The 17240-nt window shown below is 43.0% G+C and overlaps 1 protein-coding gene across 8 annotated transcripts in view; it reads left to right on the top strand.

Annotated features, from left to right (window-relative positions):
- The window catches only part of LOC126092418 (sorbin and SH3 domain-containing protein 1), a 1056812-nt gene that overhangs the window by 639177 nt on the left and 400395 nt on the right, over positions 1-17240 (top strand). The window lies entirely within an intron of this gene.

Raw genomic sequence — 17240 nt, 5'->3', positions numbered from 1 at the left:
AAGTCTCTGAATACCTGTGGAGGAATGGCAGCCTGTTCTTCCTCCAGGGCCAGAACCAGAGAAAGTACTGATGTTGACCGCTGGGAGCTGGGGCGACATCGACAAACTAACTCATTCCAAAGGTGTTCCATTGGATTCAAGTCGGAATTCTCGGCAGGCCAGTCCATTTCCGGAATGTTATGTGAAAGTGTCATCACTTCTGTCTCTAAGCTGGTCGTAGGTTGTGTTCCAAAAATGAACCCCATAGAGACAGAAGTGATGACACTTTCTGCAGGACCTGACCATCATTTTGCAGGACAATGCTCAACCACGTACAGTGCAAGATGTTACTGATTTGTTTGACTGATGGAGCTGCTGAGCGCTGTATCACCTACTGTACTCCCCGGACTTAAGCCCTCGTCAGTTCAAAAAAAAAATGGTTCAAATGGCTCTGAGCACTATGGGACTTAACATCTGTGGTCATCAGTCCCCTAGAACTTAGAACTACTTAAACCTAACTAACCTAAGGACATCACACACACATCCACGCCCGAGGCAGGATTCGAACCTGCGACCGCAGTAGTCGCGCGGTTCCGGACTGAGCGCCTGAACCGCTAGACCACCGCGGCCGGCCTCGTAAGTTCAACTCGATTTATAAACTGAAGGAAACACTTCACGGCATTCGCTTCAGAACTGCTACAAATTCGTCACTCGAACTGTCAACACAACTGGCACTGCTAAGAGTATCCTACGACTTCCACATCGCTGGCAATTAGTTATACACAATGCTGGTGACTACTTTGAAGGTCTGTAAAAGTTTGAAACACGTATCTATTTCATACGAGCTGTAAAGAAATAGTTGCCACTATTAAAGTTCCAACCCTCGTACACAGACGTACGTCGTAAGCCACTGTACGGTGCATGGACTGACAGTCTACGTGTTTTGTACGAACACGGCTTTCTCTTGTTTTTTGCGATCTTTACGCGAGATGTACGTTGGTGATAGTAGAATCGTTCTGCAGTCTGTCACAAATGCCGGAGCTCTAAATTTTCCAAGCACGGATTCCCACTTGAATTCACGAAACATTTCCGCAATATTAGCGTGTTGGTTGAACCATCCGGCGACGAATGCAGCAGCATGTCTCTCAATTCCTGGCTTTAGTCCGAATTGATAGGGATGCTAAGGACTAGAGAATACGCAAGAACGGATCGCAGAAGTGTTCTGTAGGCAGTTTCCTTTACGGATTGCTCTTATCTTGTCTCCGTGATACATTGGCGCACTTCCTTCCGGGAGCCTTGCCAATTATTACCCCATGCGTTTGTCTTCAAATTATGCTGCTGTACGTAACGCATAAAGTTTGTCATCAGTTCTTCAAATTAATTTTCTAAAGCTGGTCATGATATTCTTGTTTTTCTCTTGCTGACGAGGTATGAAAATAACTAAGGATGATGTAAGTGGGGCTGCCTATCTTAGGTGCATGAAATAATTTCTGGGCCAAATTTCTTTTGCCCATCGCGTACGTATACTGTGTATTGTAAGTAATTAAAACAAGTACATCAAGAAAATTGCCAGTTCTTTTTCAGTTTCGGTTAGTATTGCCGCATTACAACTTTCGAAAAAAGTAGATTTCAGCATGAGCCTGTGAACCTCGTGAAATTGCCTCCGATCGAAACAAGAGTTATGAAATTGTTTATCAGAAAACTCAGGCGTGAAAACGAATTCATCCTGACATACTGTCATGCTGATGTATTTGCTTTCTATCGTTATGAGGTTTTATACAATCCACCAGTACGTTTCCTCTTCAAAATCCGACTCTGCGCTAATATCCGCGTGTATAGCCATCCCTTCACAAGAAAGTACTGCGCTTTAGTGGCCAAGGAGCCGTCTCCATTTGCGCGCTCACTCTTTGTCACGTAGCTTCTCCTACGCTGCCCTTCGTCCCAATGGTCGTCTGGCCTTATGCGTGGGTAACGGTCTCCACCTTCCAGTCTTCCGATACGATGGTTTAGGTTTTTGCTTTTAGTTTTTTAGTTATTAATTTAGTTTTATTTAAGAATGAGGCATTTATAAGCATAGCATGAAGAAACCCTGTGAACGATGTATTATGTATCTGTAGATTTCTGCGTGATGAAGCAGGCACAATATCTTGAGGACACACAGTGGCAGGTGCCACGAAAGAGAGGCAAAAAACACCCACTCAGGCAGCATATGTAGAAACAATATGAACTCCAACAACGGTCTAAAATGAGAATAAATTGTATGCATTGTACTAAAAATGATATAGCGTAACTAGCGCGGTAAAAAGATAGAAAGAAAGAACCAAAGATAAAGTCATGTGGCATTGTTGGCTGGGAGACTTCAAGCGGCAGGTTCGGCCGCCTAATTGTAAAGGGTTTACCAGTAATAATTGTTTGCATTAATCCACTTTTTAATATCTGAAAAATCAGGAATAGCTACTTGAGCCCTACCAAACAGCTGTGCGTTAGTGACATCGGCTACTTTAATTTTTAAATATTTGCAGAATTAAAAAGAAAATATCGTTTATAGTGTATGAAATTAATTTTAAGTTTCTGAACACGGGATAAAATAAATCTAAAGAATAATTAAAGTATAAAGCATTAATCGCTAAGTAACCTATGTTGCAGTCAGCCTCCATAAGTGAGTGGTCAGCGCGGCTAACTCCCATGCAGGGGACTGTGGTTCGATTCCCGGTACTTCCAGGGATTCTTCCTCTGTGGAAGGACCGGTACGGGGTGCACTCATGCACTCAGCCAACTGAGGAACTGCCCGACCGATTAGTAGCGGTTCCAAGGTCAAGAAAGGGAGACCGGTGTACTGACGACATGAGCTCTCATACCGCTTTCGATGGCGCCATTGGCAGAGGATGACACGGCGCTCGGCAGATACAGGCGAAAAACCAGAACTTTACTACGTGCTGTAACACGTCTTAAGGTGGCTTGAATGCCATGTGAATGTGATGGGAAATTACAACGGAACTGGAATGTGTTGTGTAATGAAGCTTCACCTGCAGAGATCGGTCGCATTTTGATCACGCTTTACGCGGCAGGGTAAGTGGTGAGTGGTGTGGCAACAAGCGGAGCTGAAGGAATAGTCACAGGCTGTCGCAACCCACTGGACGCCAGCCAGTTGCTCTGAGGAGACCTCCCGCCACGAGAAGATGCAGCCGTGACCACTAAAACACTGATGGTAAATGGGGGCTGCTGCGGCGTTATCTTTAAAAATCAAGTAGTCGGGGTAGTGTTCCCCATCCATCGACTCGTGAAACATCTTACTCAACCGACTGGGATGGAAGGTAATTTTTCACTTTCATTTGCAAAGGTACTTCCGTTGGTTCCGAGCTGGGCCTAGCTTGCAGGGGAAAAAAACTGAGGGTTTCGTAGAAACTTAATTATATAAATAGATGATTCATACATCCTGGGAATCGAGAATCTCGACGATATTTGCCGGTTATCGATATCGGGTCAGGTAATATACAGGGTGTTACAAAAAGGTACGGCCAAACTTTCAGGAAACATTCCTCACACACAAAGAAAGAAAATGTGTTATGTGGACATGTGTCCGGAAACGCTTACTTTTCATGTTACAGGTCATTTTATTACTTCTCTTCCAATCACATTAATCATGGAATGCAAACACACAGCAACAGAACATAGCAGCGTGACTTCAAACACTTTGTTACAGGAAATGTTCAACATGTCCTCCGTTAGCGAGGATACATGCATCCACCCTCCGTCGCACGGAATCCCTGATGCGCTGATGCAGCCCTGGAGAATGGCGTGTTGTATCACAGCCGTCCACAATACGGGCACGAAGAGTCTCTGCATTTGGTACCGGGGTTGCGTAGACAAGAGCTTTCAAATGCTCCCATAAATGAAAGTCAAGGGGGTTGAGGTCAGGAGAGCGTGGAGGCCATGGAATTGGTCCGCCTCTACCAATTCATCGGTCACCGAATCTGTTGTTGAGAAGCGTACGAACACTTCGACTGAAATGTGCAGGAGCTCCATCGTGCATGAACCACATGTTGTGTCGGTAGAGTATCCCGTATGAAATCATGATAACGTGCTCCATTGAGCGTAGGTGGAAGAACAAACTAAAATGAGGTCTAACACGGAAATTAAGCGTTTCCGGACACATGTCCACATAACATCTTTTCTTTACTTGTGTGTGAGGAATGTTTCCTGAAAGTTTGGCCGTACCTTTTGTAACACCCTGTATAGGTCCCGCGAATTCCAAGGCTTTCTGAACGCACTGTTTTTATGATTCCGTCTCTCATTTGGTAAAAGCGAAGCCCTTACAGCATCACTTTGTTGTCCGTTTGGTTGTCTGCCTGTCTGTCCAACATGCTGTTACCATGAGTGACATAAAAGTAGATATCTTAGGTGTTGCCAAAAACCCGAAATCTCTTAAGAAACGCAAGTCTTCCGGTCCACGTGGTATGGCAATCAGGTTCCTTTCAGAGTATGCAGACACAATAGCGCCTTTCTTAGCAATCATATACAACCGCTCACTTGACGAAAGGTCTGTTCCTAAAGACTGGAAAGTAGTAACGGTCACATCAATATTCAGGAAAGGAAATAGGAGTAACCCATTAAATTACAGACCCATATCACTGACCTCAGTTTGCAGTAGGATTTTGGAGCATATACTGTACTCGAACATTATGAATCACCTTGAAGAAAATGACTTATTGATACATAACCAACACGGATTAAGAAAATATCGTTCTTGTGCTGCACAGCTAGCTCTTTATACCCATGAAGTAATGAGTGCTGTCGACAAGGGATCTCAGATCGATTCCATATTCGTAGATTTCCAGATGGCTTTTGATACCGTTTCTCACAAGCGACTATTAATCAAATTGCGTGCATAAGGAGTATCGTCTCAGTTGTGTGACTGGATTCCTGATTTCCTCTTAGAGAGGTCACAGTTCGTAGTAACAGACGGTAAATCACCGAGTAGAACAGAAGTGATATCTGGCGTTCCGCAAGGTAGTGTCATAGGCCTTCTGCTCTTCCTGATTTACATAAATGATCTAGGTGATAATCTGAGCAGCCCTCTTACATTGTTCGCAGATGACACGGTAATTTACCGTCTAGTAAAATCATCTACGATCAATTCCAATTACAAAATGATATAGAGAGAATTTCTGTATGGTGCAAAAAGTGGCAATTGGCACTAAAAAAGGAAAAAAAAGAAATGAGATAAATTTTGGGTATAAGATAAATCGCACAAATCTAAGTGCTGTCAATTGAAGTACATACCTAAGAATTACAATTACGAGCAACTTAAATTGGAAAGACCACATAGATAATATTGTTGGGAAGGCGAAACAAAGACTGCGCTTTGTTGGCAGAACACATAGAAGATGCGACAAACTCACTAAAGAGACAGCCTACATTACACTTGTCCGTCCTTTGCTGGAATATTGCTGCGCGGTGTGGGATCCTTACCAGGTCGCATTGTCGGAGGGCATCGAAAAGGTGCAAAGAAGGGCAACTCGTTTCGTGCTATCGCGCAATATGGGTGAGAGTGTCACTGATATGATACGCGAGTTCGGGTGGCAGTCACTCAAACAACGGCGGTTTTCTTTGCGCCGAGATCTATTTACGAAATTTCAATTACCAACTTTCTCTTCCGATTGCGAAAATATTTTGTTAACATCCACCTACGTAGGGAGAAATGATCATCATAATAAAATAAGAGAAATCAGAGCTCGAACGGAAAGATTTATGTGTTCCTTTTTCCCACACGCCATTCGAGAGGGGAATGTTAGAGAAGTAGTATGAAAATGGTTCGATGAAACCTCTGCCAGGCACTTAAGTGTGAATCGCAGAGTAACCATGTAGATGTAGATGTTAAAAACGGGTAGACGTATCAAATTGAAATTTATGTCACATACGTAGGTTTACGTCCCTAGGTGGTGTGAAAAACATAAGTCAATGCAATAAAAGATACTGCCGTTTTTGACACTGCAAACTCACTCATCGAAACCTGTAGGGTACTTCCCGTTGACCTAGAATCACGAAATTTGGCAGGAATGAAGGTTTCACAGTACAAATAAAGGAAAAAACAGAAAATTTTGAATTTTAATGATATAAAACGAAAAAAAAATTTATATGTGTATAGACTGATGCAGCGAGTGAAAATTTTTACTAAGGCCGGGAATCGAACACGGGGCTCCCGCTTACTAGGCAGTTGCGTTAGCCAACAGGCCACTTTGGCACAGTGGGTCACTCAACTGCACAGATTACTCTGGCATGCACCAATCGTCGGTCCCGAGGTGTTATTCCAGAACATGGAAGAACCTCGGCAATTCTGTTCGTGTGTAAGGCGGAACTCAAAGAAGACTGGGGCGGCAGTAAGAATTTGGATGGAGGAGGGAGGCGTGCCACAGTAATCCATGAAGCTGCGTGAACCACTGTGCACAGGGGGCTTAGTGGCTAACGTACCTGCCAATTAAGCAGCAGAGCCAGTTTCGATTCCCGGCCTTGGTGCAAATTTTCACTGGCTGCTTCAGTCTATATACCAAAAATCATATCTGTATGAGACCTGTAAAAGTCTCTTAAATTGTGTCATTTCATTTGAAAAAAAAACACTTTTTCGTCATTTTGCTTAAATTAAAAAAAGTCTCGAAAGGTTTGAAATTCCTGGGACCGAAATCCTGCCAGTATCAATGTCGATAATACGCAAAAATCGTCGAGGTACTTGATTCCTGGGATGGGTGAACTGCCTGTACACATAACACAGGCTGCAAACAAATATTTTTTGAAAGTTGTTTGAAATTTGATAACTGTCATTTATGTACTTTTCAGCCCTGGTTTCAAAAATGCAATCCATTTTTTTTTCTATCACGTCAGGTTTTCTCACAAAAAAGGGAGTATTTATGGGCATAATAACAAAATTTAAGCAATTTATCACATTTTTTTCCAACGTTATAAAATTTTATTTTATTTATAAATCATGATCTAAACTACATTTCCAGTTCTCTCTCATTTCTCTTTAAATTCATAAGTCTTTATAATAACGCTTTCGCTTAATGTCGAAGCTTCTTTTATTGCTTTTCCGGCTGTGGACTCGTTGAGGATCATCTGTTTTTATCATCCAGAAGTAGTCCGCTATCATGTTGACGTTCCATCTTCCTTGATATCTTCTTTCCATTTCTTTGATGTCTTGGTGGAATCTTTCGCCCTGCTCTTCATTTACATCACCAAGATTTGCAGGAAGTAGTCAAGATGTGAGTGGAAAAAATGAACTTTAATGCTCATGTTACAGCCCAGCTTCTTAAGTTGTCGAGCATGTCTGTGACGATTGTCGTGTAATTCGGATCTCTTTTGTTTCCTAGGAAACCGGTAACAACTAATTTAAGAGATGTCCATGCTGCCTTTTCTTTTGTTTCCATTTTGTCCACAAAGTTGGCATCTGTCATTAATTTCCTAATGTCTGGTCCGACAAAGATTCCTTTCTTTTAGCTTTGCCTCTGATAAACCAGGAAACTGTCCACAAAGATATGTGAAACACTCCCCTTCCTTTGGCAATGCCTTAACAGATTGTTTCATAAGCTCCAACTTAATGTGAAGTGGTGGAATTAACACCTTTGTGGGATCCACAAGGCTTTTCCTCTCAACATTGTTAACTCCTACCTGTAAGGTTTTTCTCAGGGGCCAAGCCTTTTTTTATGTAGTGTTGCTTTCTGTCGCTACTGTACCATTCACAAAGCAAGGGAACTTAGTATAGCCACTTTGTTGACCAAGCAGCATTGAAATCACTTTTAAATCACCACATAGTGTCCATTTGTGGTCTGAATAGCAGAATTTGCTTCAAACCAGTTCAAGGTTTTCATAACATTCTTTAAGTGAACCGAGTTTCCAACTGGTATAGAAGCATACTTATTGCCATTGTGTAGAAGTACTGCTTTAGGGATTTTTTTGAAGAATCAATAAAAAGTCTCCACTCATTAGAAGCATATTCTATTTTGAAGCGTGCCATAAGTACAGGCACATCACTGCAAAACAGAAGGTCACCTTCTTGAGAGACAAAAGATACAAACTCTTTTTCCCTCGGTCGTTACCAAGAAAAGGATGTACCCGGAGCCAACATATGTTTATCTTTCAAACTAGATCCTTAAACTTCTGCCGATTCTTTAGAAAGGCCTAGGTCTCTAACTAAATTGTTCAGTTCAGATTGTGAGAATGGAATGGAATCGGTTGTGCCAGCATCGTAACAATCTCTGTCTTCTTCACTATCACCTTGCTGAGCCAATGACTCGTGATCACCTGTATCCTTCAAAGAACCTAGAGGAGAGGGTATTGGTACTTCAGGTCGATGAGGAACAGGGCGAATGGCTGATTGAATGTTAGGGTTAGAAATATCCTTTTTGTTTTCCAAATTGAAACCTCGTACGTTGCAAGATCAAAAATAGCAGTCATCACTATGATTTTTGGGCTCCCTCCAAAACACTGGTATTCCAAAACGTAAGTACTACTTTTTACGTTGAAACCGTTGCCTCAGTTCTTCACCACACACTGAACAAACTTTGTGTGGGGCTTACCTTGATCGTCTAACTTTATACCAAAATAGGCAAAATATACTTTTTCAACAAAATCGGAAATGTTTATTTGTTGCTTTTTAATGGTATAGTTACCACAAATGTAGCAAAAGCAATCTGGCGAGTTTATACATCCTCTGATAACCATTGTCCATTATTCATAAAACAACTTCACAACACAAGAAAACAGTCACTACTTTAAAGCACTAGTAACAACAACACGTGAACAGGACAGAGTGAAGAGGTACTGTGCACTGAGGAACAATAGCAAAAGCTCACTGCTTGGTGATGGCGGGGAAAGGGGCAGCGCGACAGACAGGCATTGACATGAAAATACTGCTGGTTTCTCCTAATTACTCTTTATTTTATGTATATATAGTATAAACTAAATAAGAGTTTATGGAGATCCTAAAAACCAAAATTCAAAGTCACTAGAGCGCTGAAATATCGAAAAAAGCTGAAACTAGACAAGCAGTTTGTGAAATAACTGTACGTGATGGAATTTTTTCTCTATTTTTCCCGAAATCAGCGTTGAAAACACTATAAAAATCACTTAATAAATTTGAAACAATTTTTATGTCGCAAACCTGTGTAATTAAGTTTGTACGGAACACTCAGAGCGAGAGTCCTATTCCCACATGGCCAATTTCTTTATTCAAAATCGCGTGAACGGTCTTGTTCCTCCATAATTCACAATGCAGACGGCGGGGCAGGTACTTCCACTAGCGCTAGAGATTAGAAACAGCTAAGGATCGACACAATCCGGTGTCCGGTACCAAACGAGGTTGCCCTGCCCTTTCTCTTAACTACTTTGTGAATAAATCGTGGAAGCTGCCACACATATCTCCAAAGCCAAGACCATCCATGTTCTTGGCAACAACTGCTCGCAGCAAGCAACACACTCCTAATTTAAAAAAAAGAGTGTTTCTAATTCCGGATGAACAGCGTAATAATAACACAGAGTGAGTCAAAAAGGACTTTACAACTTTGAAATGATATAGAAATATATTGGGGTAAGTTACAGAATCGGTAGATGTGTCATTTGCAGCAAATAACCTTGACTCACAAGATTCATTAGTATCCCATTCCACCCCCATGAACGTCATCGTAGTGCACAGTTAAAATCAAAGAGTTATATAATCAACATAGAGAGGCTATGTATGCATGAACAGCGCTCTAGGTGGTAGCAACAAGCAATAGTGGTCGCCATATTTTGAAACGTCAACACACTCGACATGTAAACTAGGTTTATGCGACACAGCGACGTACACAAACATTATATACCTCTTTCATGTATCGGAAGCTTTGTTTTGTGATCGAAAACCAATGTAAAAGTATTTTTTTCTGAATCATAAATCTTGCCCAATGTATGTTCAAAGTTTCAGAAAGTGTATTTAGCAATTGTCAAACGTCAGTGCAGGAGAATAATTTTCTTGTAAGCTTATATTTCCATCTATTCAGAATGTTCGGACACAGACCGAGTTTACTCACTGGGTTTGTTCACCTAGTAGTTTCCTCTGAATTTGGAGAGGAATGTTATCAGTTTATTCTGATAAAGCTCCTGTTAAAGCAGAACTACACTCGTAGGTTACATCATTTGTGCAAAACTAAATTAATGAAGGACAGAGGAAAATATCAGACAAAAGTATAGGAAGTTAATATTACTTAAAGGGCAGTGATACGGCTTCCTTGAAAATTGGCCCATTTAATGTAGAGATATAGTCTCAGGTACATTTTAATGTTGAATAACTGTAGGCCTAAACAAAGCAATATTTATTGTTACACTTGTTAATTACTGTATACCATAAACGTGTTTTATTTCATTTCTATTTATTCTTATTCGCCTTACAAAAAAAAATATTAGCTTGTCAGCAGAGATTCGTTTTTAGCTCAGTGTATAACATATAATAAAATGATTCAGTTTCAATTGATCCATTACCAAATGGTCCCCGACAGCCTGCCGCTGTAATACTTGCTTTTATACAATGACACAGCGGGTTGACAACAGATTTATGGTGCCCTGTAGGATATTGATTCAAGCAACAGATTACACAACTGTATGAATATTCAACGTAAAAGCATTGATCAGAGGGGAATTCTTAATTGGTCTTTTCCAAGAAACAAGAATCCTGACGCAATATGACATAAAAAATGTTCAAATGTGTGTGAAATCTTATGAGATTTAACTGCTAAGGTCATCAGTCTCTAAGCTTACACATTACTTAATCTAAACTATCCTAAGGACAAACACACACACCCATGCCCCAGGGAGGACTCGAACCTCCGCCGGGACCAGCCGCACAGTCCATGACCGTAGTGCCTTTGACCGCTCGGCTAACCCCACGCGGCCAATTTTTTGTGTAATAATTATTTTCTTTGGCGATAAATAATGGTGTCAAAGTTCTTTTCAATGAAGCTCTGATAAATATGCAAGGTAGTAGCCCTATTTCCAAGCGAGAAACGTCATTCGAGTCAACAGTAGAATAACCGAATGAGTAAAAGCTGTAAACGAATGCGCCTGTATCTACACGGAAAGGTACGTCGGTAATTGCAAATATACTCTTTTCTACATTATAGTAAATTCACCAAAATAATGCAGCAGCTCGCACATCGTAAATATCACGCATAAGGTCGCACAGTGACACTTCATTATCGGGATAATATCCCGGAACGTGTCGTTTCTGTGACTGGCAGCAGGAAATTCTTTTGGGTATAACAAAAACAAACATATGATCGTGTCCTAGCAGACGACTAGTATTTACAAACTTGACGCTGCAAAATATGGCGGATAAGTTTTCAATTGTCTTCAAATATGGCGGCCGGGGCTTGTCCAGTCTATGTCGTTTATATACTCGTAAATCGTTGGTTAAAATGGCTACTTCCACTGGTGCGGAGCGTGTTCGCTATGTGTTTTCGTTTCATGAAACGAACTGTGCAACAACTTTTCGGCGTAAATGCATCCCTGGAACACGCTCGTGGTAGCCCAAAGTTTTGTGCCCTTAGAAAACTGAAAGTGTATGCCCCTTTCTTCTTCATGGAGAAGACTGTTGCTGGTATTGTCTATTTGTATATGCTTGAAAACATTATAATTCCACAGATCGATGAAGATGACAGAGATCGGTTGGTTTACTACCAGCAAGATGGTGCACTACCTCATTTTTTCACCGAAGTTCGATGTTTCCTCGTGCATCGCTTCCCATGTCGGTGGATTGGCCGTGAAGGGCCAATCGCATGGCCACCTAGCTCCGCACACTTGAAACGGAAACTTCTTTATTAAAATATTTTACTTAAACTGCTGAGTGAAACTGAATGCAAGTGAACCTACTTTCTCTTTACTTTTTTTTATCATGTCAACACTGACCCACAATATTCTAGCGCAACGCAGTCTAACTGCTCAAAAAAATTACAACCCGACTTCAAATAATTAATTCAAAAGAATGGCCCTGACTGAAAAGAAATCCTAAGAATAACCTATACGTTTCATTAAGCACGTACCTCACAAAAATCTTCATTACGCGAACTACTGCAGTACAGCGAGCGTCAGTACTGCCAGGTAAATAAAAGATTCTGACCACTGAAGCCACTAATTACTAAAAGGCATTTGGTTAGCAAAGGAAAGGTTTTGTTGCAAACCAAATAATGTATTTTTTACCTTAATAATGTGACATCCAGTAGAAAGATATATAATCATGAATAATTTTCTGTCTCCAAATCGGATACTTCCAGATCGTTAGCCTATGCTAACACTTCAGACCTCTATCTTCCATCAATGCTAACTTCTCACATTTAACATCCATCACTGCTGGCTGTTCAGCTCCAACTAGCCAACAGTACTTCCATCACTGCTGGCGACTAACTTCCAACTGCCCAACACTACTGGCGATTAACTACCGAGAACGAGTCCAACCAGCGACAGAGTCTCTTACAAAGAAAGCGCAGTCAGAGATCCAATGCAAAGCGCTACACAGCGCTGCCAACACAGAAGCAGCGTTTCATTTAAGACCGTGTGTTTGTTCCACCCCTACCAAACAATTTAGCCGACCTGAAAAATCGAATCTACACTGTCGTTGCACAAGGTACGCCCGATGTGCTGGAACGAGTGTGGCAAGAAACTGATTACCGGTGAGATGTTTGCCGCTTCACAAATAGTAGTCACATCGAACCAGAATGACACTTAAAACTTTTATATGAAGCTTGAGGTTGTTTGCTAGAAAACTGCTCATCTACCGATTCTGTAAGTTATCTCATTAAATTTCTATACCATTACAAAGTTGTAAACTCCTTTCTGACTCACCCTGTACTGGAGGTCCGCGGCGTAGCTCGTTAGAAATCGCAGTACTTCTTGAGTGCACTTGATGTTTTTGCCGCTCTGGTTGACAGCGCTTCGGGATGAAAGCACCTGCCGTCTCATTAATTCGTAGTGTCGGCGGTGCCGAACAAAATATGGCGCCGGGCCTCGGGTGAGGCGGTGGACTCAGGTGGAGAGTTTGCGTAGACGCGGGGGCGTCGCAGAGAGGCTAAATCAGAGCCGCCGTGAGTCACGACAAGTGGGGGACGACCGCCCTGGCAGAGCACCAGGGCTGCCCCTCTTCACCGTGGGATCAGCGCCGACACCTGCTGTCCACTCGCGGTCCATTCACCTCCACTCTGAGGAGTTCCTGGTTTTCTACATACGCTGTTTCACTGTTCTTACTACAGGCTTTTAGGAGCTGTAGAGAGGACTTAGTAGACAATGTTGTAATAAGGAACCCGTGTCCACAAATGTATCGTCTGGGTGTACAATAAGTTTGAAGATCGGGTAACATTCAAATCTTCCACTTCCCGGTAAGCACACAAACTGAGAAGAGACCTGGCTTCTATTCACAGTCACTCGGGGCCGGTTCCAGAATATTTTTCCGTACAATCAACGTATCACTTGCCGTTCCTCCCACTCCTCCCACTCCTCCCTTTCCTTTGGCTCTTGTAAGGACTTTTAAAAATAAATCTGAATTTTTGATTATGAAAATGGGCTGCTTTTCTTTAAAAATTAGTACCATATATACATACTCCGTAACAGAAGTAAATTTCTGAATTTTATTCCGGTACTAAATATTAAAGGAAGAAACAATTCATTTCTTTTTAAGATAATTTCTGAGAGCTTTTAGTGCTTTTAATGAAAGCGCAAAGAACTCTCCACTTTTGTTGTTGTAACTTCAATAAAAAGTGCTATCCATTCATTGAATTTTCTCCTGTTGAGAAATCAGAAGGAGCGATGTTTGTTACTTGGTGGAAAATTCTCTGAAGCCAAAATCGCATAAATGTTTGTTTATTTTCAACAACCGGTTTTGACAGACGTTGCTGTCATCTTCAGGTCTTCAAATTTAAACTGAGTGGAAAGACAGAAAATCCAAAAATCTGTAATTATTTTTTACTTTACTAATTGAGTTTTTAATTCTATAATCTACAAATTATTTCACTTTCTGTGGAAGAAAGTTGAACACTAACAAAAAATATCATCTAATTTTATGTTTAGAGCTCTGAAGAAAGACATTTGTAGTCGTAGATTTGCTTCGGATGAAGTGGTGCACGCTGGGTACAATAATGGTTCCGTGGGCAGCCGTCAACATTTTTCCACGGAGGTATTGACCGTCTTGTCTGACAGTGGGATAAATGTGTTAAGAGTTACGGCGATTACTTCTGAATAATAAACAATTGACTTAAATTTCATCAGTCTGTCTCATTTTCATTTGACTGACCCTTATACGTGGGAGTTCGATTTTTGAAGGAATCAGTTGTGGTAGGGACTGTTACCAACATACGTACACTGAAGCGCCAAACTGGTAAAGGCATGCAGATTCAAATACAGAGATATGTAAACAGGCAGAATACGACACTGCGGTCGGACAAAAGTGTCTGGCGTACTTTTCAGATGAGTTACTGGTACTACAATGACAGATTATCAAGATTTAAGTGAGTTTGAACGCGGTGTTACAGTCGGCCCACGAGCGATCGGACACAGCATCTTCGAGGTAGCGATGAAGTGAGGATTTACCCGTACCACTATTTCACGAGTGTACCTTGAATATCAGGAGTCCGATAAAACATTGGTGCGGCTGAGAAAATGTCCTGCAAGAACGGGACCAACGACGACTGAAGAGAATCGTTCAAAGTGACAGAAGTGCAACCCTTCCGCAAATTGCTGCAAATTTCAGAGCAGGGCCATCAGCAAGTATCAGTGTGCTAATCACTCAACGAAACATTATCGATATGGGCTTTCGGAGCCGAAGGCCCACTCGTGTACGTTGATGAGTGCACGACACAAAGATTTAAGCGTCGTCTGGCCCCGTCAACACCGACATTGGACTGTTGATGACTGGAAACATGTTACCCGGTCGGACGAGTCCCGTTTCAAATTGTGTCTAGCGGATGGACATGTATGGCGGAGACAACTTCCTGAATCCATCGACCTTGCATGTCAGCAGGGGACTGTTCAAGCTGTTGGAGGCTCTGTAATGGTGTGGGGCGTGTGCAGTTGGAGTGATATGGGATGCTTTAAACGTCTAGATACCACTCTGACAGGTGACACGTACATAAGCATCCTGTTTGATCACCTGCATCCATTCATGTCCATTATGCATTCCGACGGACTTGGGCAATTCCAGCACGACAATGCGACACCCTCCACCTCCAGAATTGCTACAGAGTGGCTCCAGGAACACTCTTCTGAGTTTAAACACTTCTGGTGGCCACCAAACTCCCCAGACATGAGCATTATTGAGCATATCTTGGATGCCTTGCCTCCACCCAATCGTACTCTTACGGATTTATGGACAGCGCTGCAGGATTCATGGTGTCAATTCCCTCGAGCACTACTCCAGACATTGATCGAGTCCATGCCACGTCGTGTTGCGGCACTTCTGCGTGCTCGCGGTGGACCTACACGATATTAGACAGGTGTTTGGCTCTTCAGTGTACGTGTAAACGATGTGGTGATGAAGTCCGTAGCCCTATGGAGCCGTTCGCATACGTTGTGGCCGCGACCTCGTGATGGCGCTGGGCAGAGCTGCCTTCTGCACTGGTGCTGCGCCAGTGAGAGAGATCGGCTCGCCCTTTGGGCTGGTCTGTCCCCTCGGGACGCAGCAGAGACACGGGCCGGTCCCCAGAATACACGCCGTGTTTACTGGCGGCTGGCGGAGCGCCACGTTGGCCGCCGGCCAGATCTCCTCGCAATCGCGGGGGATCCCCCGTCATCCGCTCCCAACTGGCCACCTCCTAGTGTCACTGCCTCCTCGCCAGCAGCTCCCCGTCAGGTGGCTCGCAGTGCTCCTCATTCCGCGTCATTTATTCCGGTTTGTGTGTTCCTCGTGTACTGCCACAATTTAACACGCTGGTGTGGAAAAAATAAGGGAGAAATTACACTACTGGCCACTAAAATTGCAACACCACGAAGATGACGTGCTACAGACGCGAAATTTAACCGATAGGAAGAAGATGCAGTGATATGCAAATGATTAGCTTTTCAGAGCATTCACACAAGGTTGGCGCCTGTGGCGAGACCTACAACGTGCTGACATGAGGAAAGTTTCCAACCGATTTCTCATACACAAACAGCAGTCGACCGGCGTTGCCTGGTGAAACGTTATTGTGATGCCTCGTGTAAGGAGGAGAAATGCGTACCATCACGTTTCCGACTTTGATAACGGTCGGATTGTAGCCTATCGCGATTGCGGTTCATCGTATCGCGACATTGCTGCTCGCGTTGGTCGAGATCCAATGACTGTTAGCAGAATATGGAGTCGGTGGGTTCAGGAGGGTAATACGGAACGCCGTGCTGGATCCCAACGGCCTCGTATCACTAGCAGTCGAGATGACAGGCATCTTTTCCGCATGACTGCAATGGATCGTGCAGACACGTCTCTATTCCTGAGTCAACAGATGGGGAAGTTTGCAAGATAACAACCATCTGCACGAACAGTTCGACGACGTTTGCAGCAGCATGGACTATCAGCTCGGAGACCATGGCTGCGGCTACCCTTGACGCTGCATCACAGACAAGAGCGCCTGCGATGGTGTACTCAACGACGAACCTGGGTGCACGAATGGCAAAACGTCATTTTTTCGGATGAATCCAGGTTCTGTTTACAGCATCATGATGGTCACATCCGTGTTTGGCGACATCGCGGTGAACGCACATGGAAGCGTGTATTCGTCATCGCCATACTGGCGTATCACCCGGCGTGATGGTATGGGGTGCCATTGGTTACACGTCTCGGTCACCTCTTGTTCGCATTGACGGCACTTTGAGCAGTGGACGTTACATTTCAGATGTGTTACGACCCGCGGCCTTACCCTTCATTCGATCCCTGCGAAGCCCTACAGATCAGCAGGATAATGCACGACCACATGTTGCAGGTCCTGTACGGCTCTTTCTGGATACAGAAAATGTTCGACTGCTGCCCTGGTCAGCACATTCTCCAGATCTCTCACCAACTGAAAACGTCTGGTCAATGGTGGCCGAGCAACTGGCTCGTCACAATACGCCAGTCACTACTCTTGATCAACTGTGGTATCGTGTTGAAGCTGCATGGGCAGCTGTACCTGTACACGTCATCCAAGCTCTGTTTGACTCAATGCGCAGGCGTATCAAGGTCGTTATTACGGCCAGAGGTGTTTGTTTTGGATACTGATTTCTCAGGATCTATGAACCCAAATTGC

Source organism: Schistocerca cancellata, chromosome 1, assembly GCF_023864275.1.
Source record: "Schistocerca cancellata isolate TAMUIC-IGC-003103 chromosome 1, iqSchCanc2.1, whole genome shotgun sequence".
Taxonomy (NCBI): Eukaryota; Metazoa; Arthropoda; class Insecta; order Orthoptera; family Acrididae; genus Schistocerca; species Schistocerca cancellata.
The sequence above is the reverse complement of the archived record's forward strand: the minus strand, read 5'-3'. Positions and strand labels throughout refer to the sequence as shown.